The sequence below is a fragment of the Harpegnathos saltator genome, unplaced genomic scaffold (genome assembly GCF_003227715.2).
Source record: "Harpegnathos saltator strain DR-91 unplaced genomic scaffold, Hsal_v8.6 scaffold60, whole genome shotgun sequence".
NCBI classification, from domain to species: domain Eukaryota; kingdom Metazoa; phylum Arthropoda; class Insecta; order Hymenoptera; family Formicidae; genus Harpegnathos; species Harpegnathos saltator.
In genome coordinates this window covers 287,081-311,363 of record NW_020230427.1, presented here as the reverse complement: position 1 = coordinate 311,363, position 24,283 = coordinate 287,081, and the positions used below count along the sequence as shown (strand labels likewise).

General features: G+C 45.4%; 1 protein-coding gene and 2 non-coding genes across 3 annotated transcripts in view; 1 reads left to right on the top strand and 2 right to left on the bottom strand.

Moving 5' to 3' along the window:
• Positions 1–24,283, bottom strand: part of alpha-Man-Ia (alpha-Mannosidase class I a) — a 923,832-nt gene that overhangs the window by 672,733 nt on the left and 226,816 nt on the right. The window lies entirely within an intron of this gene.
• TRNAD-GUC (transfer RNA alanine (anticodon GGC)) lies at positions 3,476–3,547 on the bottom strand. The gene has a single exon. It is a non-coding gene; the product is annotated as a tRNA-Asp (tRNA).
• On the top strand, positions 6,534–6,605 carry TRNAD-GUC (transfer RNA aspartic acid (anticodon GUC)). The gene has a single exon. It is a non-coding gene; the product is annotated as a tRNA-Asp (tRNA).

The window sequence follows — 24,283 nt, the reverse complement described above, 5'->3', positions numbered from 1 at the left end:
TGGTGATGATGCTTCTTCCGATAAAACATGCAGAGAATGGTCTCGACGCTTCAAAAGTGGTGATTTTGATGTAGAGGACAAAGAGCGTTCTGGACGGCCGAGAGTATTCGAAGACGAAGAATTGCAGACATTGGTGGACGAAGATCCATGTCAAACGCAACAGCAACTTGCAGATTTTCCGATCGTTTGAAAGCTTAGGAAAGGTTTACAAGGAAAGAAAATGGGTCCCATATGAACTGAAGCCAAGAGACATTGAAAGGCGAAAAACCACCTGCGAAATTCTGCTCGCTAGGCAACAAAGAGAGGGGTTTTTATATCGTATTATCACTGGGAATGAAAAATGAATTTATTTTGACAACCTCAAACGTCGAAAAACTATTTGCGATCCCGGCCAACCCTCAACATCGACGTCAAAGCGGAATATCAATGCTCTGTATTTGGTGGGATCAGAAAAGTGTGCTGTACCATGAGCTGTTGAAAAGCGGTCAAACAGTCACAGGGGATCTCTACAGAGAACAAATGATCCGTTTGAGCCGAGCATTGCACAACAAACGACTAGAATATGAAACGCATAAAGTGATTTTGCTTCATGACAACGCTTGGCCTCGCGTCACAAAATCTGTCAAGGAAACGTTAGAAGCACTTTGCTAAGAAGTGTTACCCCATGCGGCTTATTCACCAGACTGTGCCCCTTCCGACTACCATTTGTTTCGATCGATGGCACACGCACTTGCTGACGAATGCTTCAATTCTTATGAAGATGTCGAGAAATGGGTCTTTGACTGGATAGCCTCCAAAGATGAGTCATTCTTTCGCCGCCGAATTCGCTTGCTGACCGAAAGACGGAAGAAAGTCATCGCTAGCGATAGACAATATTTTGATTCATGTACTTTCTCATTTTGTTTCTTAAATAAAGCCGTACATTTTGCAAAAAAGAAACGGACGGAACTTTTCGATTGACCTAATGGTAATTTTGCAATACATGTCTTAGGGCCGGTTGTCCCAACTTCTCGGTAAGTTAACCGATAGTTAAATCATACGTTTGTCTTTGTTTTTCCTTCAACTTGGACAAAGACAGACATATGATTTAACGGTCAGTTAACTTACCAAGAAGTTGGAACAACCGGCCCTTAGAGTCTTCTGATATGCGTATCTTTGAAAGGACTCGGAAAGATAACGACAAAATTACGTACGATATGAAATTATCTTCGACACGACTGATCGAACGTCTTGCGTCAAGAATTCAAATCAACGTCGCGCTCTGTCTGTGAAATTGGCACATGTATTTATAAAATATGTTAAAAATACACGCTTTAATGCACGGACGATTGACCGCTCCGTAAATAGTCGCAACAGGTCTCACGAGCGTTTCTTGTTGAGACGACGCGACGGCGAGAACGTCTCGTACGAATTGCGTTCTTTTAGTCACGGAGAATTGCGCGTAGGGAACGCGCTCGTTGCGATTCCTTCGCGATACGCGCCGCGCCCAGTCTCAAACTTCACGCTCACCGACATCGCACTTCTCCCGTTCGCTATCGCTCTCCAACGGATCATTATCACCGCTCCAATTCGACACTTCATCGTACTTTGTATCGCTCTTCTCCAATAGATAGTAACGTGAGAGCTGACGCTACGCGTCAGCCCTCGTTTATCAGATCGTCTTTGATTTAGACGCGCGCGGATTATCCGCGAATATCCAACACTGCGATCGGTGCGCAAAGCGCGAAATGCTAAAAGACAGATGAGCGTTCGATCTCTCTCTCTCTCTCCCCTCTCTCTCCCTCTCCCATTATCTCTCTCCTCTCCGCGAGAGCGAGCCTCGCAAGATTTATCGAGCGACATCATCGCCGGGAGCGCACGGAATTAAGGCAGATTCACGAGGTGTCCCCTCGTGCGACTTGAAGAGCGCGGCCCGCGCCAATTCTACGAACACTCGCGTGCTACGGCGGCGTCTCCCGGCTGGAGGGAGAGAGAAGGAAGAAAAAGAGAAGGAAAAAGGAGAAGTACGGTGCCTATCACATGACCCTAAATTTACTCTCGATTACGGCTTATTACGGGCGAACACGAGCGGGCGCGGAACACTTCCCCGAGACCGGAGACGACGTCCCGTCGACGTTACCGCTCCCGACCGGCGGATTCTTACGGGTGCAATTACACGCGGTGCAATTATGTCCTGCCCCTTCCCCCACCCCTGCTCCTGTGTCCTGCTGCTCGTGTCCGACGCTCTCGACGGCCCTGCCGTCTCCTGCGGCGCCTATCACCGGCGATACGGGAATCGTTAGACACGCGTCAGATGATCCGCAAAACACTCGTTATTATTCACTCGGTCGACACGAAGCCCGACGTTCGGCGATGTGACAACGGTGATTACCGGAGATTCATGGCGCACGCGACGGCGGGAGATTTCTCGGTCGCTCCGATGATCCACAGACTGACTCGGACTTGACGCGTGCTTCTTCGGGCGGAACGCTTTCAACGAATTGTCGCGTTTCTTTCTTCTTCTGTCCTCTTGTTTTTTTATCGACACGATAGTCACGAAAACAGGTTGAAATTGATCGAGCGCGCGATCGACTGTCTGAAAAATTAATAACGTAGTCGCGAAATTGATCGATCGATGAACGATATATGCATGTTACAGATAATATATAAGAGACGCGGGACGTAAAAATAATCGCGCACTGTAAAGTTTAAATTAAACGAAATATTCTCAATTACAGAGTTAGATATTAAGGGGACTGGAGGGTCAGACTACTGAAAAATCGTGCTTGTCTTTTATAATATTTTGCGACGAACTGAATAAATGTGTAAGAATGAAAATTTTAGATATATTTATATAACATGTGAAGAGTAGAAAAATTTTGTTTACTAACAAATACTCATGTAAATATACGTCCACTTAAATTTTAAACGCATTTTTCTCGAAATTTTATTATTCAACTTTTTGCAATGATTTCTCCGAAACTGAGCTTTGTGTCGATTTGAAATTTTAAAGCAATAATATTTGTTCATCTGGCTCTCAGATGAACCATCGACAACTACGTCAAAATATTTCATTTCGAGATATTAATTTTTTTATCGTAAGAGAACTGAAGAATTTGGATTTCTTCCTATAATAATAGCTGCCATTTTGTTAATTTTGTCCCATTTCTTTTTCTAGTGGTTCACCGGACAATGATAAGCTTCCTCAAGATTTCTAGTTGAAATTCGCTCTGATCGGACCATCGAGATCCGAGATATTACTGCAAAAACAACTTGAAAAAAAAGGAGAGTACATTTCAGCTATATATATCGTACATTTATATGAGTATTTGTTAATAAACAAAATTTTCCTACTCTTCCTATGTTGTATAAATATACCTAAAATTTTCTTTCTTGCACATTTATTCAGTTCGTCGCAAAATATTGTCAAAAACAAGCACGATTTTTCAGCAATCTGAACTCTCCAGTCGGCTTAACAACGGAGAGAAAAAAAATACTCCCCGACGGGGAATCGAACCCCGGTCTCCCGCGTGACAGGCGGGGATACTAACCACTATACTATCGAGGAGACGACTGAGAGCCTACTCGAGTTGACGGTACACATTTAGCTGTGAGCGATATAGAAACTTGTTGAGCCGGGAATCGTCAATAAAGTCCTTCGGTTTGACTCTTATAATTGAATAAATCGTTCCGATATCAAATTTATCTCTGAAACGATAATTTTCCTAATTGCGTGTAATTACGAGCCGACAGATTTGTTTGCTCGATCATGAGATAGCAAGTATGAGATAGCAAGCAAAGTAATAAGATCGATCTGAAGGTGCGATTAGGTGATACCAATGGATGAAGATGATACTGAGATTAGACAACGACACTGTCCCGCGAAAATTCCAAGTTGCTCTTCTCCGTCGCTCCCGATCAACCGCTGCGCCGTCGACGAAATCGCGCGACTCATAATCGAAACTGATAGCTACTCCAGCACGCGTGCGGGATCGTTTTGCAAATGGCAGCACGCGATTTGAATGTGCGTGCTTAGTTAATTGTGCGAAATTTATCGCGAAAGTGAAGCGAGCGAACGGGAAGGGGACGGGCGGGGAGGGGATACCCACGTGCGATTACACCTATTTGATATGCCGCGACATTCAAAACTCGTACATCACACTTAACCGTTGAATATGGAACAGTCAGTCCCGGCAGCGGCGCATCCAGCATGCATATGTAGACCGCAATTATGGCCGTTAACTATCGCCGGCACGCACGCCGAGCACGAATTTTCCATTGCACCATCAGCTCCCCCCTCCCCCCTCCCGCGCCGACTCTTTCCTCTGCCCTCGGACACTCGACGGCGATCGCGGAGGAAGTGCTTCCCCGCTCCTCTCGTCATTTCGATAGAGTCACGGTGGCGAACGCGCCTGCAGAACGTGCACGCTCCCGCGATTCCGTCGGAGCTATTGCTGTGGTCCAAAAGTACCGGAACTTAAATTTTAAAAATCAAAATTACAAATCAATCATGAAAATTCTTATAGTCTCCTTCGAAGTAGTCCCCATTGCTTGCAACGCACATATACCAGCGTTTGATCCAGTCCTGGAAACATCGCTCATACGCGGCAGACAGTATGGCCTTTTCTTTGATGTTCTCAATCGATTCGAAACGCTGTCCGCGAAGTGGATTTTCCAGTGAGGGGAACAGGAAAAAATCGCAGGAAGCCATGTCTGGTGAATACCTGGTGCTTGGCGGAGCGACATTCGTTGAGTTTTTTGTCAGAAATTCACACACAAGTGTCGAGGTATGCGATGGTGCATTGTCGTGATGCAAAATCTACGAATTGGTTTCCCGCAATTCCGGTCGTTTCTTACGGATTGTGCGCTGGCACGATCCAAATGATATTCCAACTTCATCTGCTATCTCTCGCAGTCAATCGAAGATTTTGGAGCACTAATTCTTTCACTTTCTCAATGTGAGCGTCATCCGTCGATGTTGATGGTCTTCCAGAGCGTGGGTCGTTTCCAACGGATTCTCGTCCTTCTTGAAACTTCTTGAACCATTCAAACGTACTTGTTTTGCGACAAACAATCATCGCCGTAAGCTTTCTGCAATATTTTGAATGCGTTTGTGAACGAAATTTCGTTCGCAGCACAAAATTTCAAACAAATTCTTTGCTCCATACTTTTCGACATCGTAAAAATCGCCGTACACAACAATCTTCACTGACATAAACAACTGTGCCACTTTCAAACGGCTTGAAGGAACGCCATGATTTTTTCACCAAATGTGAAGGACATGTGTACCAACTGAAGAAAGCAAACGGATTTGATTTACAGTTCACCCGCGATTTTTAAAAAATAAAGTTCGGATACTTTTTGATCACAGTAGTACTTCTCTCCGCCGACATTCTTTCAAGATAACGCGTAGATGGGCGGCACCTCGTCCAGTCAATCCCGTCGGGTCAGAAAATCCGCGCGTATCCAACGCACGCTGATCGAATGAGGAGATACTCGTATTTTCGAGCGACGTGTAATCTTTACGCATTGTCTACGCGTAAATCGCGAAAAGAGGAAACCCGCGGACTCGTGTGCTCTCTCTCTCTCTCTCTCTCTCTCTCTCTCTCTCTTTCTCGCTGCTCGCCTACCGCCTTTCTCTCCACCCGAGACATCTCGTGAACAACGCAGGTGCGGTCCGCGAAAAAAGAAACAGGTTTGCACACCGTCGCTGTGCCACCGTCGATGAAAAAATGGGCAAAAAGGGGAGAAAAGAGAGGGAGAGAGACAGAGAAAGAGAGGCACAAGGAGCAAGAAGAAGAGAGAAGGACACATACACATTCGGAGGTGTCTCGCAGTGTTTAGTAGGACTCGGCAGGCTCTGGCGATGCATTCACGAGGGAGCCACGGGGCGGGAGGGAGAGTGGGGGGGGGAGGCAGAGGCGCAATAGCGGCAGCGGCAGCGGAGAAGAATGTCCCGTCTCCGTGTCACCGCACCCAATAACACGCGGGTAATCACGATTTAATGGCTCAATAACGTCCGCCACTGCGCCCTGCCACGGACCCCGAAACAATTTATCGGTCCCGCCAGTCGATAAATTCGGCTTTTGACTTGTATACGGGTCCGACCGGTCCCGCGAGCGGGCCGCGACGCTTAAATCTCCGGCGCCGACGCGTCCGAATTCGAAACGGCGAATTTCGAAACGACGCGTATAAATTAGCGGAAGGATAAATACCAGTCGGCTCCTTGCCCTTATCCCATCTTCACGGGAGATGTCGCCTTCCTTTCCGATTTCACGGTGTTCGTTACCGCCAAAACTCATGTCGTGAAACACGGTGCGGTCCATCGGTGCGGTGAGCGTGCCGCCGCGTCGGCGGGAACGACGTCAGAGTGCTTGTGTGACCGTCGTGCCGGTCTTAACCAATCATGAGCCACGACCGTGACCGTGCCAAGGTCTGCGCGTGAGAGATATTAAGCATTCCATTGTCAAGAACCTGACAACAAATGCAATTTCCAAGGATGCGCTCGTCGTCGGGAACTGTACACTGCGAATTTCGAGGTATCCAACGAGTAATCCTCGATAGTATAGTGGTTAGTATCCCCGCCTGTCACGCGGGAGACCGGGGTTCGATTCCCCGTCGGGGAGGTTTCAATTTTTTTTTTTCTTTTTTATTTTATCATCGTTGTTATGCTACAATGGGACTTATCAGACGTTTTTCACATTTTTTTCCTGCATAATTAGATATTCTTGCGCTGCGAACTTTGCGACTTAACTCCGGGAAGGGGAAACGTGACCGGGGTTCGATTCCCCGTCGGGGAGATTTTCATTTCTTTTCTCTCTTTTATTTCTAAAGCGCTGTTATTTAATGAATATGCTGTATATTTAATGAAATCAGGTCTTTTTCACATTTGGTCGTGCATAATTAGATATTTTTGCGACTTAATCCCGGGAAGAGACGTGCACTTAACGTGCGGGAATCGCATGGAAGATAAATCGCAAACAATCGCAGTTAGCTGGCCGCAAAAAAGACAGAGAGGAAAAAAATTCATAAACCTACCGCGCGTAGTATGCAAAATTGGAACGCGCGTAATAGATGCAAAAAATTATCTCACTCTTTTTCTTCCTGCAGTGTATGAAAATACAGCGTATAATGTGAACGCTCCCTGTCTCTCTCTCTCTCTCTCTCTCTCTCTCTCTCTCTCTCTCTCTGCCTCCCTCCCTCTCTCCCTCCCTCCCTCCTTCTTTCCTTCTGTATAAACTGCCGACGTTTTCACCCGCTTTTTATCATAATTTATGGACAAGAGAGTATAGTATCTCGTAACGCGCACATACGCGAATATCCGCTTAAAAACGCATCTGGAACGAACGACGTCGAATTTTCATGATGCAATGCGGTACGCCATGCGCGCGTTCGTCTATCTCGGTAAATTTACATCCCGTTATTACAGCGGTATTTTGGGGCCATATGTTTGTCTCGTCCTGCGTTTCATCATCGAATACGAGCACTGTTTGTCTTCCCCCATGTCGACGTTAAATCTGATATTAGGACGACACACGCGCGCGCTCACTCGCGTGATCACTCGTCAATAGTCCGAGCATGGCGACAAACCTATCGATTGTCCGTAAAGTCGAGTTTGTAATTTAGATCGACGCGCGGCTCGCGCACGCACGCATCCGACCGTTGTTTCTGATGCCGTTACCGTATCAGTAACGCATCGAAACCGAATATTTCGACGGCTCGGAGTGATCGCGGAATGATCAACCAGCGCGCGCCCGCATCGCGTTTAGCGCTCTAAAACATCATTTTATTTCTGCCTCCTGTATAGGTGTAACGATCGCGTATCATTCGTGCTACACCTTCGTCCTCGTGGATGTTGACGACACCGATATCTGTCCCTTCAGGGTTCCGACCCGGGGCGATCTATAGGGGCAACCTAAATCGCGCGACTCGCGTTCTTTACTCCGCCGAGGCACGCGATACTCCTCACGTAAGGGTACTTTCATTGTCTCCTCGCGATCCTCGAAGGCGCAGCCTCGGAAGTTCGGGAAATCGTGGACTAACGACTCGCAGCGATATTTAAAAGAGACTCCAAACGTGGTTTCGTAGCCCTTCGGCTCGATGAAACCAGCACACTCGTTAGACTGTTTGAACATACAACGTTTCCGGAGCGTGACTCGATTTGTCGATCGAATCCCCGTCGATGTTTCAGTCAACAATAGTTTTTGAGAGCCGACATAAATTGATAATAGCGCCAGTGGGTACGGACGAAACGCGAATAACGAAATACACAGTAATAGATTTGCCGTTGAAACACGGCCACGCAAAGGCGCCCCCGCCCGCCCGTCCACGGGAGATCTCTCTCCCCTGCGAGCATATTTTTTGAAAAGAATTCCGCTTTCGCGCTGCACGAGAGAGCGCGTACGGGCTTTCTCCGAGCTAGCAAAAAAATCTGCAAAAATGATCCCGAAAAGTTACGATCAAACTGCAGGGATGTATTCTATTTAGCCGGAAACATTTTTTTTCATACAAATGCACGTTCGGAAACGTTATTTTTCCGAGCTACATACAGAGTGTTTTAAAACAAAGGGTTTAGAACCTTAAGAGTAGATAAAAAGCTCACAAAATGGAGGAAAAAGGTCCTGACGAACATGGACAGAGAAATTAATATTGTGTCGGAGTTACGAACAATTATTGATTTTAATTAAAGCAAATCACTTACTCGCTTCTAGTGCACAGCCATACGTGAAATGCACTTCTGCCATTTCTCGATTGAAGCAATACGACGTCATTCTTACCGTACTGTGTGAAAACTTTGTAACAGCTCTCTGCAACTGTCCACTGTTGATGAGGATATATAACTAACAATTGCTTAATGAAGCGTGTGTAAATGAGAAGAAAATAGATGTTTGTTTATATGCAGAGAAAGAGCGAAGAGATTTTTTTTAGAGATCCCTTTAAAGGAATCTTGGAGTCTTAAAAGAGAGAGTCTGGTAGTCTCTTCACTGATAAATGACATGGGCAAATTATATCGAAAAATACAAAAGCACCAGGAGCGAGTAAGTCATTTGGTTTAATTAACGCTTAAAGGCTGCTGTGAGTGAAATTGTCATGCGAATTTTTCACCTTATTAAAAAACGTAACCATATTAACAATAGAAGAGAAAGTGGTATTATAACCTGCGTAAGTATTATGGCCGCTATCAATTATTAGGTAATGAGTTCCAGTTATTACTTATGGAATCATTTGTTTAATAGTTCGCCGTTAGTGACGCTAATATATCAGTACACAATAGCTAACATTTTTTATAACGAATTTTTACTTTCGAGCATTTCGAAATGTTTTCCGAAGTACATTTTAACATTTAATTAAACACATTTTCTCATTATTTTTAAATTCGAGCATATTATCACACGAATATATACACAATTGAGTATTTCGTTTGTTACTTGACATTTTATTCGGCTGTACGTCTTTCAAGTTTTGCAAAGTTAAATGAAACAGCATAACATTTGGCTAATGTGGCCCCATAAGAGGGCTGTCTTTTTCTCGAGGTTTTTATATCAAAGTAATTATTCGATAAGTCGGTTCTAATCTGTAATCTGCTGTTGCACTTATGTTTGCACTACAATACGTTGTCTTTCCGACAGATTGTATTTCCTAACAAGTAAGTCAATATTCAGTTGTAACCTTAAAAAATTGATTATTGACAAAGTTATTTTACAAAATGTAAATTGAGGGCTACAACATAACACCTTCTCCTCTACTAATTTTATACGTATTTATTTACACTATCAGTGGTAACAACACATTATAAAAAAACAGATCAATCCTTGCATATATTTTGCTATAAACATCAACAAGAAAAGTTAGCCTGGGGTAATATTTGATAGTGGCTCTTGAACTTTAAAATAAACAATTGTTCACAACTCCAACAATATTAATTTTTCGACCCACACATGTTTACTACAGCTTTTTTCTTCCATTTTATAAATACTATCTGTCTGAATATTAAGGTCCTGAACTCTTTTTTTTTTTAACATCCGGTACATACCCAAAGGATATATAGCCGGTATATAGCCAAAGGAGTACAAACGTATTGCTTGCGAAAGGACGCAAACGAGGAGCTATCTATTTGTTCTATCTACACCGCGATTACACGGGCTGACGGAAAAACTGCGAAAAACAGCGAAGAAACGAGAATAAACACACCTATATATCCTCAATACTACTCGCCGTAATCAAATTCTGCTATTCCATTCTTGTCGATCAAACAGCGGAGAAAAATATCCTCGAGCGCAGGCACACTGAGAAAAAAGGTTTCGTTGCGTTAACAAAACACCAATAACCGCAAAAAATGGTTTGTTGATGTGGGACAACAAATGTCTCCGTTGTAGTAACAAATGATTTGTTATTTACGATTTGTTGCTTTACCAACAATTTTACAATGGAAACAAATGATATTGTTATGTTAATCCAACGAATCATAAATTTTTTATTTGTTGGCAATATAGAAGATGTGAGCAAAGGTTAGAAATTGTATATAAGCAAATCGGTTGTATCAACTTCTCTTCACCAACGTATAATATGTAACAAAATACGTAAAATATTTTATGAAATCATACATACTAGCGCGCATCATAATTACCAGATAATTTAAATATAATTCTATTACATCTAATCAAACATTGGTAAAGAAGGGTTAACAAAATAATAATTCTGTGTGTGTATGTTTTGCAGGAATTTGGAGAAAGATATAGAACAAAGCGTTAATACATTAATCTTTATTTTTAGCACGACACGTTATATAAAATTAATAAACCATTAGATAAGGTTAAGTAGAGTTAAGGAAGATATACATTCAAAGGCACGTACTGCAAACGTATTTTTACCAATAAAAAATCTGTAAAAGTGGTTCATGACTAAAAAAAGCTTAAAGCTTAAAAAAGCTTATAAATCACTTTCAGAGATGTTTTATTTATAGGGTGTCCGGGACCTTTTGGAGACAAAAAATTGTGGAGATTAATCCGATGAAATTGAGAAGAAAACTCAAGTACCGTTTTGCAAAATTAACAATAAAAGTTATTAAGTTATTAATGACTGAAAATAAGCTTTTTTAATTGATGACTCAAAAATTTGCGTACTTACTTGCAAAATAATACAGGACCTTTTTGTTCAGAATGACCTAATCCACAATTATATGACGGCTATTGCGTCTAGCGATAGAAATGAGTATATTGAACTTTGAACCCTGAATCTTGAACCTATCGCTAGGCAAAGTAGTCGTCATATAATTGTAGATTAGATCATTCTGAACAAAAAAGTCCTTTATTATTTTGCAAATAAGTACACAAATTTTCAAGTTACCAATTAAAAGAGCCTTTAGATGTGGTCATTTTCTATCATTAATAACTTAATACCTATTGCGACTTTTGTAAAATGGCACATGACTATGCTTCTCAGTTTGACCTTCATAATTTTTCGTTTCCAAGAGATCCCTTAGATATCCTGTATATTACGCTATTACGACGTTGCTATTCCTCTTATTAACAGTTGTACATTCTACAAACACATATGATTTGCATCTCCAGCAACGTATATTTGTCCAAATTACAAACAACGAAAAATGATTTGTTGCGGCGAGTGTCTGACATGTTCCCCGTACAATTATCAATTAAACAGCAAATGTTTTGTTCTTACGACAACACAGGTCTCTCTCTCATGCGTTATCGTCGCGCGAAGGAGCACAGCTAAGCGCGTGGACGAACGATATCGCGAACGAGGAGCCGCAAGACATGGTTCTTAGGAGAAATTATTGTCTCAGAGTGGTAACGGTGCGCTTTGGCGATGGGTAATAGTGAATTATGCGTCGTTTACGTCTCGTAAAGCCCCGCGCGAACGGATGGGGAGCGCGCACGCGCGACTGCATTTGCCGCTTCCCGCGAAACCGCCGCGGTAAGCCGGCTTATTTTATTCAGCTGCGATAAACGTATCCGCGCGACTTTTACGTTCGCCGGGATATCGTTCGCCGCGCGTTTTTCCAGCGCGGCTCGCCGTTTCCCGGCGATCACGCGCCGCCCGAGACGAAAGCCGCGTAATTCGCGGATAAGATAAGCGCTGCGCGCACGAGAATCGCGGACATTCTCGCTCGTGAAGCCGCGGCGGGACGCGGTGGATACTATCGAGAGACTCGAGCCCTCCCCGCCCCCCCCCGATCGCGTGGGCCGATTGAAAACTCGCCGGCGAGATCGGAGGTACAAATCGAGCTACGGGTCTGCGATATCGTCCGCGGCGCGGCCGGTTCGTGCCCCTTCATCTTCGTCAACATTTGTATCGTAACGCATTATCGGATACGTCGTTCGGCGTAACGCGCGAAGCACGCGACCCACTGTAAAACGATCTACTCCACACACTGAGAGAAAAGTATATGATATTTGGAACTATAATGATATAGTAACTAAATTATAGTCCGAAATATCATATTTATAGTAAGTATTACCATAATATCGGTAATAATATAGTATAACCACCCTTATAATATTTTTACTAAGAATTATAGTAAATTAAACTAAAATTATTGTATGGGTACAAATATAAAATGGTAGGTAAAGCAACTCTTTTATATAGTCAATATTACCAGAATATTTGCTAAATGATGGCAGATGTAACTATATGAATATTAAATCTCACTATATTTGTGAATGAGAAATTACCATATATGTGGTAAAAGTAGCCAAACAATTATTTAAGACAATCATTGACTATATATTTGTGTTTATTCTACTATATTTTGCAGATTTCCACGAACTATAAAAATATGGTTGACGCCAAAATGAACTGTAAAATATAGTGAGATTATAGTTAATTCAACTATATTTTTCTATCAGTGTGAGAACAGTTTAAGAGAGGAGGTACAACTTTGTATCAGAAGTGTGATTTAGTTTGGAAGATTTTTTTTCTCAAAAATTGATTTACTCAAACACGATAATGAATGAATAACTTAATGAAAATATTTTCCTTTGTTTTCTACAACTTTTTGCCATCTTTCCGGCAAGAGATGGATTCCGCGACGATAAAAAGATGATCCAATTTTCAATAAATTTTCGCACTGGTTCCAAGTTATGAAAGGGTGTACCCTCTAGAGACCATGTTGCATCGACAAGAACAAGTGATAATCGGATGAAGCAATGTCTGGAGAATACGGGATGCGGTAAGACTTCCCATTCCAGCTCTAATAGCGTTTGCTTCACTGATAATGCAATATAAGGTCGAGCATTGTCGTGAAGAATGATCACTTTGCGTCGTTTACTGACAGTTGGTGATCGTTTTTGGTCCAATGCTCGCTTCAGTTTGTATCAATTGTTATCAATAAATATCAGCGATGACAGTTCATGGTACATAACACGTTCTTCATCCCACCAAATACACAGCAATACCTTTGAACAGTGAATATTGCGCCTCGAAACGGATGTTGCTGATTGGTCTGGATCAACCCATGATTTTTTTTCGTTTGGGATTATCGAAATAGATCCATTTATCATCCCCGGTAGCAATTCGATGTAAGAATCTCTCTTCATTTCTTGCGATCAACGCAATGCAAATGTTCAACCGGTTCGTAGTGGTATTTTCCGATAATTGATGTGGGGACCCATTTTCCTTTTCAATCAATCAACATTTAATGCTCTGGCAAGTTCTCAAGTGGATTGTGCTGGATTTTCGCCCAATAATGCTTGCAAATCTGCATTCTCAAGCTTCTCTGCTTGTCCTGAGCGATCTATGTCGTTAACATTGAAATCAGCACTTTTGAATCGTCTAAACCAATATTCACATGTCTTAATTGATGGAGCAATATCACCACAAGTTTCTATTAGAATTCTATGACCTTCAGCCGGCATTTTTTTTCTAATTAGAAGGCAAAAGCAACGCACGTCGAAAATGCTGTTTAGGAAACTCCATTTTTAAGATGGTATTAATACGATTCTTACTGCGTCAATTGTTAATAAATGACTAAATATCATGGATTAATATTAAAACATTAACCTTTAGAGGACCGGGTGTGGCTCCTATAGGTGCCACATATAAATCGGCATTCAGTGTTTTTTTAAAGGTTATATTATAGTTATTTATACATTTATGTCGATGTTTATGTGCTCTAAAAATATATTTGGATGTGTATTCGTGTGATTTTTACCTTACTTGTAAATAAACATTTATTAACAAGTACACATTTTAACTGCAACTTCGACAAAAACTGACATCAGTGCCATATCCTTGCGAAACCCTCAACACTAAATCGCACTTCTAATATGTTCCTCTCGCGCACGACGAGGGAAACTCGGTGGAATTGATTTCGCGAGCGAAGCTTCAAGACACATTCGCTCATTCTCGTCTGAACGCTCGAGCATTTCCCGCTCGCGTGCATCTCCGGCGCCAATTATGAGCGCGATTTGTAACTCAGCGCTTTGTAACTCAGGAAGAATAATACAGAGCGCAGGACGATACCGCGGCAGATGCAACGACGTTCCGCAGCCGGCGCCGCGTCGTCCATTTGCTCGTTTCAACGGAGGATCATCCGGAACGGCAATTACATTCCTCATCCGCGAACGGATCGCAAATAACGTAAAAGGGCAGCTCGCGCTCAAGGGAAAAAAGTAGCAGCCGACGAGAGCGTGATTAAGGTCGTCCGTGGCGGAGGACTTATCGCGCGGCAGAGGAATGATCAACTTTACGACGCGGGAACGAGACCGTCGGCGCGGTGAGGGCTGAAATACGCTTCCGAGGTATCATCCGGTTGTCCGGCGGTCGCGCGTGAGACAGCCGAGAGCGAGCTTTACGCCCGCGTAAACAGGCTGTGCGCGCGCGTGGGCGTTTCCGACGCCATCAAAAAGCGTCATCTCGACGACCAGTCGTCGTCGCTGTCGTCGTCGCTCGGTCCCGCGACAACGGCCTCCCGCGCGCTCTCACGGGAAACCGACGCGGCCGTGATTTACGACGAGCGTGAATTTCAGTCCGCACGCGGAGGGACCCGTCTCTCCTGTCCTCGCGTGCTTGTCCTCCGCCTGCCTGCCTGCGCAAGAAAGCGGCCTGTCCTTGCCGTAACTGCATAACCGGCCATTAAACGACCGTCCGCTATCGGATTCGATAGCCCGGCTTAAGTAGCCCGGCCGATGCCGCGAGCGATACTTCTTGCGCTGCGGACTGCGCGGGTTCTTCTGCCGGGCGAAGGACGAACGCGCAGCTTTAACGTCGCGTCCCGTGGAGGTCGTTGGGTGGGCGAAGCCTCCCCCCTCGCGGGAATGATTAAACGCGCTTGTCTCGCGTAGGGGCTCCCGACGAATAGGGGCGCGACGACATCGGGTTAGGGAATCGTCCGAAGAGTGTGCGACGAAATCGTCGCGTTAGAATGTCAATTCTAGCGCGAGTGTCGTCTACGCGTCGGGCCGAATAAAGCTTCTCAAGGATCTCACGCGGGGCGAGGTATCTTCCGCGAGGCGGCAAGCGAAGCGGAGAAAATGAAATTTCTGCCGGGCGCGAACTCGATTGAAGTCGTTACTCGTCCGGCAATCTCCGCTGCTCCTCTCCCCTTCGCCCCGCGCTCGGCGCAGCTACGCCGGCTGCGAGGACTTCGGCCGCTTATGCGAGCCCTCCTCGATGCTGTGGCAGTAAAGTAAGTCATGACCGTGAATCTTCGAGATGGCTGCGTGCTCGCTAGGACCCTCGCTGACCGCGAAATATGAGAAGGAACGCTTTCCGCAGGCGCGACGGACGGCGCGACGCGAAGAACGCCGGGAAAGTAACGCGCGATATTCGAGTGCGCCCGTTGGAACATCCTCTGTCTCTTTCTCTCTCTCTCTCTCTCTCTCTCTCTCTCTCTCTCTCTCTCTCTCTCTCTCTCTCTCTTCCGCCCTCCCTCTTTCGCACAACATTCCCGTATATACTACTACCGTGATCAAAAAGTAACCGAACTTTATTTTTTAAAAATCGCGGGTAAACTGTAAATCAAATCCGTTTGCTTTCTTCAGTTGGTACACATGTCCTTCACATTTGGTGAAAAAATCATGGCGTTCCTTCAAGCCGTTTGAAAGTGGCAGCTGTTTATGTCAGTGAAGATTGTTGTGTACGGCGATTTTTACGATGTCGAAAAATATGGAGCAAAGAATTTGTTTGAAATTTTGTGCTGCAGAACGAAATTTTTTTTGAGTTTCAAAAACGACAAATCAAAAGTCGTTGCAAGAAGCAAATGGATTGGCACCAGAGTTTGATTAGTCACAGACATGCGCAAGCAATCGTAGAAACGACCGTGGGAAAACAACTCGTGGATTTGCATCACGACAACACACCATCGCATACTTCGACACTTGAGCTGCGTTCCAATATTCACTGCCAGCGCTGAATTCTATATAGTGCACGTACACAAACTATGTGTTTTCAGTACTGGCAGTGAATTCGGAACGCAGCCTTGGCGTGAATTTCTGACAAAAATGCAACGAATGTCGCTCCGCAATATCAGGTATTCACAATATGGCCCCCTTTTTCTGTTCCCCTCACTGGAAAAACCACTTCGCGGACAGCGTTTCGAATCGATTGAGAGCATCAAAGAAAAATCGCCGCGTGAATTGCAGGCCGTACTGTCTGCCGGATGAGCGATGTTTCCAGGACTGGATCAAACGTTGGTATATGTGCGTTGCAAGCAATGGGAAACTTAAAACTATGAAGAAGAAAACTATAAGAATTTTGTGAAAAAATCATGGCGTTCCTTCAAGCCGTTTGAAAGTGGCAGCTGTTTATGTCAGTGAAGATTGTTGTGTACGGCGATTTTTACGATGTCGAAAAATATGGAGCAAAGAATTTGTTTGAAATTTTGTGCTGCGAACGAAATTTCGTTCACAAACGCATTCAAAATGTTGCAAGAAGCAATTTTGTGGCAATTGATTGTTTATCGAAAACAAGTACGTTTGAGTGGTTTAAGAAGTTTCAAGAAGGACGAGCAAGATCGAAGAGAGCTCGCCGTTTGCAAAAGTCAAGATCATGCTCACGGTTTTCTTTGATCATCGCGATGTTGTGCACCAGGAATTTGTTCCAACTGATCAAAAAGTCAGTGCAAAATACTACTTCTCCGTCATGAGGCATTTGCGCGAAGCAATCCGTAAGAAACGACCGTGGGAAAACAACTCGTGGATTTTGCATCACGACAACACACCATCGCATACTTCGACACTTGAGCTGCGTTCCAATATTCACTGCCAGCGCTGAAATTCTATATAGTGCACGTGACACAAACTATGTGTTTTCAGTACTGGCAGTGAATTTCGGAACGCAGCCTTGTGCGTGAATTTCTGACAAAAAATGCAACGAATGTCGCTCCGCAAGTATCAGGTATTCACCAGATATGGCCCCCTTTTTTCTGTTCCCCTCACTGGAAAAACCACTTCGCGGACAGCGTTTCGAATCGATTGAGAGCATCAAAGAAAAATCGCCGCGTGAATTGCAGGCCGTACTGTCTGCCGCGTATGAGCGATGTTTCCAGGACTGGATCAAACGTTGGTATATGTGCGTTGCAAGCAATGGGAACTACTTTGAAGAAGACTATAAGAATTTTCATGATTGAATTGTAATTCTGATTTTTAAAAATTAAGTTCGAATACTTTTTGATCACAGTAGTATTAGGTGTTCCGGTCAATTTTGAAGGATCTTTTGCAAAAGAAATACTTATTTATTTTTGATAGACGTTAAATTATATTTTATTCAAAATATTTTCCACATCACTAGCTTATAACTTTTTCTCATTTTTCGGACAACGTGGGTGAATTTCGCGATAAAAGAAATGTTCATCCTCTCGAAGCAACCCACCCATCGAGTCATTTTTGCATTTCTTCATATAATTTGAAGTGCTTGTCAGCGCAAGGCTGTGTTGCATAAATCGAAATAAGTGGTAGTCGGAAGGAGCATAGTCTGATAAATACGCGGCGTGTGGCAGGACTTTCCATTGAAGTGCCGATAACGTATCCTTAACTGTTTTTGACCGCAACATGCGGTCGAGCATTGTCGTGCAACAAAACTCACTTTGTGTGTGTTTGCCGAGCTATTACTGGACATTTTTTGGTCTAAAGCATGATTCAAATTGATTAATTGTTGTTGATAACGCAGTGACTGTTTAATTCGGTTGTAGCAACTCATAAAACATGACGCCTTTCATGCCCCACGAAATGCACAATAAAACCTTACTTCCGTGGATGTTGCGTTTTAAAGTCGATGTCGATGATTGGCCTGGACTTATCCACGACTTTTTACGCTTAGGATTATCATAGTAGATCCATTTTTCATCTCCAGTTATAATTTGATACAAGAACTGCTCCTTTTTATGACGAGAAAGCAATAAAGTGCAAATGATTAAACGATTTTGAATAGCCAATTCAGACAATGCGTGTGGAACCCACTTGCCTTCTTTTTTTAATGTTCCCCATTGCGTGTAAACGACCTGAAACGGTTGATTTACCAACATTTAATGCTCCAGCTAGTTCTTGAAATGTTTGAGCTGAGTCTTCGTCCAATAATGCCTACAATTCGGCATCTTCAAACTTTTTTTGGTTGAGCTGAACGTTCTTTGACTTTCAAATCGAAATTATTACGGCGAAATCGCTGATACCAATACTCGCATGTTTTAACCGATGGAAAAGAGTCAGAATAAGTCTTTCTGAGGTGAATCGGGGTGGACTTCAGCAGCCATTTTCTTCGAATCGAAACAATAAAACAGTAAATATAGAAAATGCTCTTTACCACGCTCCGTTTTCAATCGCACAAAAAGTGTGGTTATGTTCACGAATGCACATGCCATATGTCGAATTATTTGTACAAATGCCCAAGCTTTAAAAAGGCGTACAACTTTCAAAATGTCTCTGATAGATTTATAGCTATAGCCATCTACATTAAGCCCTCACAACTAATCGGAACACCTAATATATATACGTGTGTGTTTTTCTCAATTTTTTTACTGCCGTTTTGGCCGCTACGCGATCACTGGTTGTGTCTTAATTAATGACTCGCTCGGAGCGCAATATCGAAAGCGTCAGCAAGTGCGGCGGTTCCGCGAATTGCGTGTCGGAGCCCAAAGAAGGTGAAAAAGAGAAGGGAATGCGCGGTCGCTGGCGCGTCGCGACGGCAAACAACGGATGAAAAATACAATCCTTGGCGCCCGCACAATCGCAATATTTATAAATGCCCCGCAAGTCCCTCGGTCTTCGGCCCGCCGCGCCGGTCGCGCCGTCGCCCGGTTTTCTCTCGCCCCTCTCCCGAATTTTTTTCTCGCAGCCACTGCGGGGCCCGCGGCTTCTTCCTGACAAATTTTCAGACGGAAGGCACACGCCTTAAAGATCGGCTGCATAAATTCTCCCCGGCGCGGTAAACCGTCCGAGAGCGGAGAACCGAAGACCTCCTTCGTGGATTTATTCCTTCTCGCTGCAGGACCCGCGGCGAAGCCGCGTAAGAGAGACGGAGGGAGAAAGCGAGGGAGAGAGAGGACTAAAGCGTCCGGCGTGGCAGAATTTGTCCGCTCCTGTGACCGGCTCCCGCGACGCCGCGTTCTAAAGATATAAGAAAGACACGTCGCTGCTTCGCTTCCCCTCTCACCCTCTTTTTTGCGCACCCTCAAAATACGTCGCGATCGAAAAAGCTCGCGCTCAGCTCGCTCTCCCGCGGCGATCGGGCCCCGTCGAGAGAGAGAGAGAGAGAGAGAGAGAGAGAAAGAGAGGAAGAGAAAGAGAGAGCTGTCGCGACTCTGGTCGCTCGCGCGATCGACGACGGCCGGTCGTGCGGAATAACGGTGGATTCTTATGCGAGAAGTGTAAACGGCCGAGCTAATTCTCTAACATTGAGTTTCCGGGCTAAGGCGCGATTTCATGAATACGAATTAGCGCTTATGCTATATTTTATTGTCCGTCCCGGAGACACACCGCGATGGCAGAAAAACCTTTCTCTCTCTTTCCCTGCCCCTCTGCCTCTTTCTCTTTGCCTGTCCGCGCGGTTTCCTGCGCGGTAGGACGAGTCGTAAAATTTTAACTCCATTCTGCATCCCAAATCTCATGCAAATCCGCTCGTCGTATGCGAGGTTGGCCCCGCACTTTTCGAATTTTATATTTTTTCGAATTGTGCTGCATTGTGCTACGTTTGTGCCATATTGGGCCGCAATCTGCGACTCTGTAGCACAGAGCGTATTCAAGAAAATTAAGAAAAACGAAATTTTCGGCAGCCCCGCACTTTTCGAATTTTGAGTTTTTCTTTATTGTGCCGTATTGTGCCATATGTTTGTGCTGATTTGTGCTGCAAACGCGAGACCGATAACTTCGATAACATTTGAGAAAAAACGAACGAAGATAAAAACGAACATTTGCCAGCCCCCCACTTTTACCCGAATGAACCCAATTCTTGTTTATAAATTCCTATTAATTTGTGCCGCGTTGTGTCGTTTGATGAAAACTGGCTATCTCCTTTCGTTCGATACAAAAAAAATGTTAAAGTTAAAATACAAATTAACAAATAACTTTTCTTTCTTGTGCCGTATTGTGCCATGCATGTGCTGATTTGTGCTGCAAACGCGAGACCGATAACTTCAATAACATTTGAGAAAAAAAATATTGGACAAAAGTGGGGAAATGGCAAATTTTCGTTTTTATTTTTTTTCTCAAATATTATTAATTAAATTCAAATATTATTAATTAAATTAAAGTTATCGGTCTCGCGTTTGCGAGACACAAATCAACACAAACATGGCACAATACGGCACAATAAAGAAAAACTCAAAATTCGAAAAGTGCGGGGCTACCAAAAATTTAGTTTTTCTTAATCTTTTCGAGCACGCTTTGAGTTACAGGGTTGCGGCACAAACGTAGCACAATGCAGCACAATTCGAAAAAATACAAAATTCGAAAAGCGCGAGGCTAACTTCACACACGTTCGTCGGATGAACGCGATCTGATGTAGTCGCAGAGATTGTCTCTCACCACGCGAGAAGCTAACGCCGACGCTCGCGAATCAATAAAAGAAGCGAAGGCCGCGTGGACGTTCCGTCCGCGCGGCGTCGCGCATTTCACCGACGAGACGAGAACGCTGCGCGAACATAAAGGAACCACGTTCGACACGCGTAATTCCCGCGACGACGGCGACCGCCGGAAGAATAAGGGAAAGAGAGAGAGAGAGAGAGAGAGGGGAGGGCGAGGCGAAAGAATTTCCGCTAAGCGACCACGAATGTATATCACGAGTGTCATTTCCGGCGAGTCGCCGCGAAAGCCCACGACGTTCCTTTTCCGAAATGTCGCCGCATTTTCTCCTTTACGCGCCGAAATAAAGGACGCGTCGGGGAATCCGCGTGGAAGGCGCGACGACACCTCTAGCACTTTGCGCGAGCGTTCTCGGGTTTCTCTGCGACGCGCGGGTCATCTTTTACATCTCCCATGACTCTCCCGGGATATCGTCGGATCGAGGGATACATTCGTGATGCGATAATAAGCGGCCGCTGTCCTCCTCCCACCTCTCGCCCCTTCCGTGCGGTAACGACGGAAACTCGACGGCACGCTTTCCTTGATACCTTGTCCCGCCAATGCACGAAAACACATCGCGAAATGAATACGCAACGTTCGATGACAAAGCGATACTTGCTCTCTCTCTCTCTCGCACGCGCGCGCGGCCGAAGACACGTCAGCGAGAGAAACAAAGACAGAGAGAGAGACAGAGAGAGAGAGAGAGAGAGAGAGAGAGAGAGAGAGAGAGAGAGGGAGGGAGGGAGAGAGAGCGCTGCGTCTCGGCGACGAGGTCGACGAAGAGGCTCGAGCTAGCTTTTTGAGCGGCGATTAGCGCCACGTACTCGCAGCCTGCCTGTAAATTCGCCCGGCGACGGCCGGGGAGCGAGCGTCTCAATCGAAAGGAGAGAACCGGTACCTCCCGGACGCGGCCGCTTCCTTTTTCCACGGAAGTTCCCGCCGCTCTCTCTCTCTCCCTCTCGCGGAGGTCTTCCTCGCTACGCGAGAGGGCTTCACGAGCGGCTCCCGTCGTAAACTCTAAACTCTATAAGCTGCACGCACACGCGGCATGGGTGGGACTGCCGCTGCGTACTCGCCGCTTGTCTCCTTGCCGGGCCCGCCGGAGTGAATTATGGAAAAGCCGTGAAAGCAACCACGTCGGGAGAAGCTCCGCGAAGATCGACGAGGCATAAACGCCGCGGCGTAGCGCTGATCCTTTAACCTTTGAATTTGCAGGCGGGCGCGCTCGTTTTATCAACGTTTACGGAGTAAATCCAATAAATTCCCATGGATGAAGACAATGGGGAAGAGGCGGGCAGGAGGAGGCGGGGATGGCACGACGGCGCGGGTAATATCCTTCGCGCTGTTTCCGATGGGAGCCGCGGATGGCGGACGGCGAGTCGGACCGTTCGCTCCCTTTGAGCCCGCGAAAGTGCCCTTCTCCGTCGGGTAATTGTTCGGACGCTTAGCTCCAATTGATCCGGGACCGTTTCGGAGCGAGGTAACACGGCTCTCGGGAGATGTCTGAATGAACGACGCGAATCTCACGGTTTTCCACTTTTCAGCGGTTTGGATGATCCGGCGAATCCGGCAGATTTCCGGGCCTCCGTAATTCGTTGGAACTCGCGAGCGAGTGCGCGTAGATTCTTGGCGGACGGGATACCGTTTTTGCGTGTCCGGCGAAAAGCGCATGTGTGTGTGTGTGTGTGTGTGTGAGTGCGTTCCTCGCTGAAGAGGTAATTACGTCGAATCGCGCCGTCGCGGTGTCCGTTCCACCGACGCCGTAATGAGTCGCGGAAAAATCGGCGAAATCTCTCCTCGAAATCTCCGCCGGTCGAGCGCACGCGGGAAACGCTTCTCGAAATGGGCACGCAAAACTCTTCGCGCGCTGCTCCGCCGCGGGCAATTTGCCGAATTAATTAGGTAACGTTTCATGCGCGATCCTTGATGCTGCTGCGCGCGTGCGCGCGGACACGGTAATTCAACGATGGAGGGACAGGAGAGGGAAACGAGGCTTTTTATTCGACACTGCGCGACCTCCCGTATTGTGTCCCGACAGATCCGCGGACGAGAAGCTAGCCGATGTCGACGGAAACTTAAATCGTAAAAGTTTAATGGGGTTACGGCCTGCAGGGCCGTTTCGTTCGTTCGTTCGTCCGTCCGTCCGTCCGTCCGTTCGTTCGTTCGTTCGTTCGAGGATCGGAATGGATAATTCGTCTCTGCGATATAACACGCGCGTTCAGATTTCGCTTGGTTCATGCCGGTGATCGCCGGCAATTTCGCGACAAGCGATGCTTAATCCGCGCGTAAGACGCTCCTCGACGATCGAGGCTCCTCGTCCTTCCGAAAGGAACGGTTCCCCTTCTTTTCTCTCTCGAGGCTGCGTAAAGCAGCGCCTTCCTCGCTGCGCAAAGAGACGCCGTCATGATATTTTCAGCAACGATGAAAATTCAGTTCTCATCTGTTACTTTAAATTTACAATACTTCGAATCTCGGCGAATATCAGGCGTGTCTGGCGACGAAGAAGGATGGAATTATTTCACACACTCTCCCCGCGACGGGCGAAAAATTTATCGCGGAAACTTTCGAGCGATGAAACAAGCCTGCTTCGGCGCAGGAAGAGAAGAGCGACCGCAAGAAGGGATAAAACAGGATAAAGGTCTCGTCCGTTAAGGGAGGCTGCCGCAAGTCAGTTGTCCGAAAGTCAGCCGGCCATGACCTCTTCGTTACAACGCGGCTCTAATGAACCTTAAAATGCTTCGTGCAGGCCGATTACGGAAGCGTCTTTGCACGTCGCGCACTGAGAAAAAGACTTGTGTTGTCACAACAAATGAACGTTTGCTGTTTGATAATTGTACGGGGAATAAAGTTAGCAGTTCGAGCCATGGCACACAAACGGACTTAAGCAGTAAGACCTAAGCAGTAAACGAATCAACCAATCACAGTCGATTATGCTTTTTATGGTCGAGGAATTGTCGCCTGTGATTGGTCAGTTTTCTTACTGCTTATGTCTTACTGCTTAAGGGGGGATCCCGATGTAGAGGGTCAAAAGCATCAATTTCTTTTTCTTGCTAAATCGCCAGTTTTCGATCTGTAGAATGTGTCCCTAAAGCCTTAGTTGCGTACTCGAAGTGTTACTTGCTTTTTGGAACACATTTACATGGGCGCGCAACGGAGCATCCGGTGCGGCCGCACAAAAGTCTTGTGTACCTTCGCTTATCGGGCTCAATGATGATAAACAACAGATATTTTCGAAGCGTTTGGATGAGGGGATCTCATATCTGCTCGAAGGAATAACTGTAAATAGTGCTCCG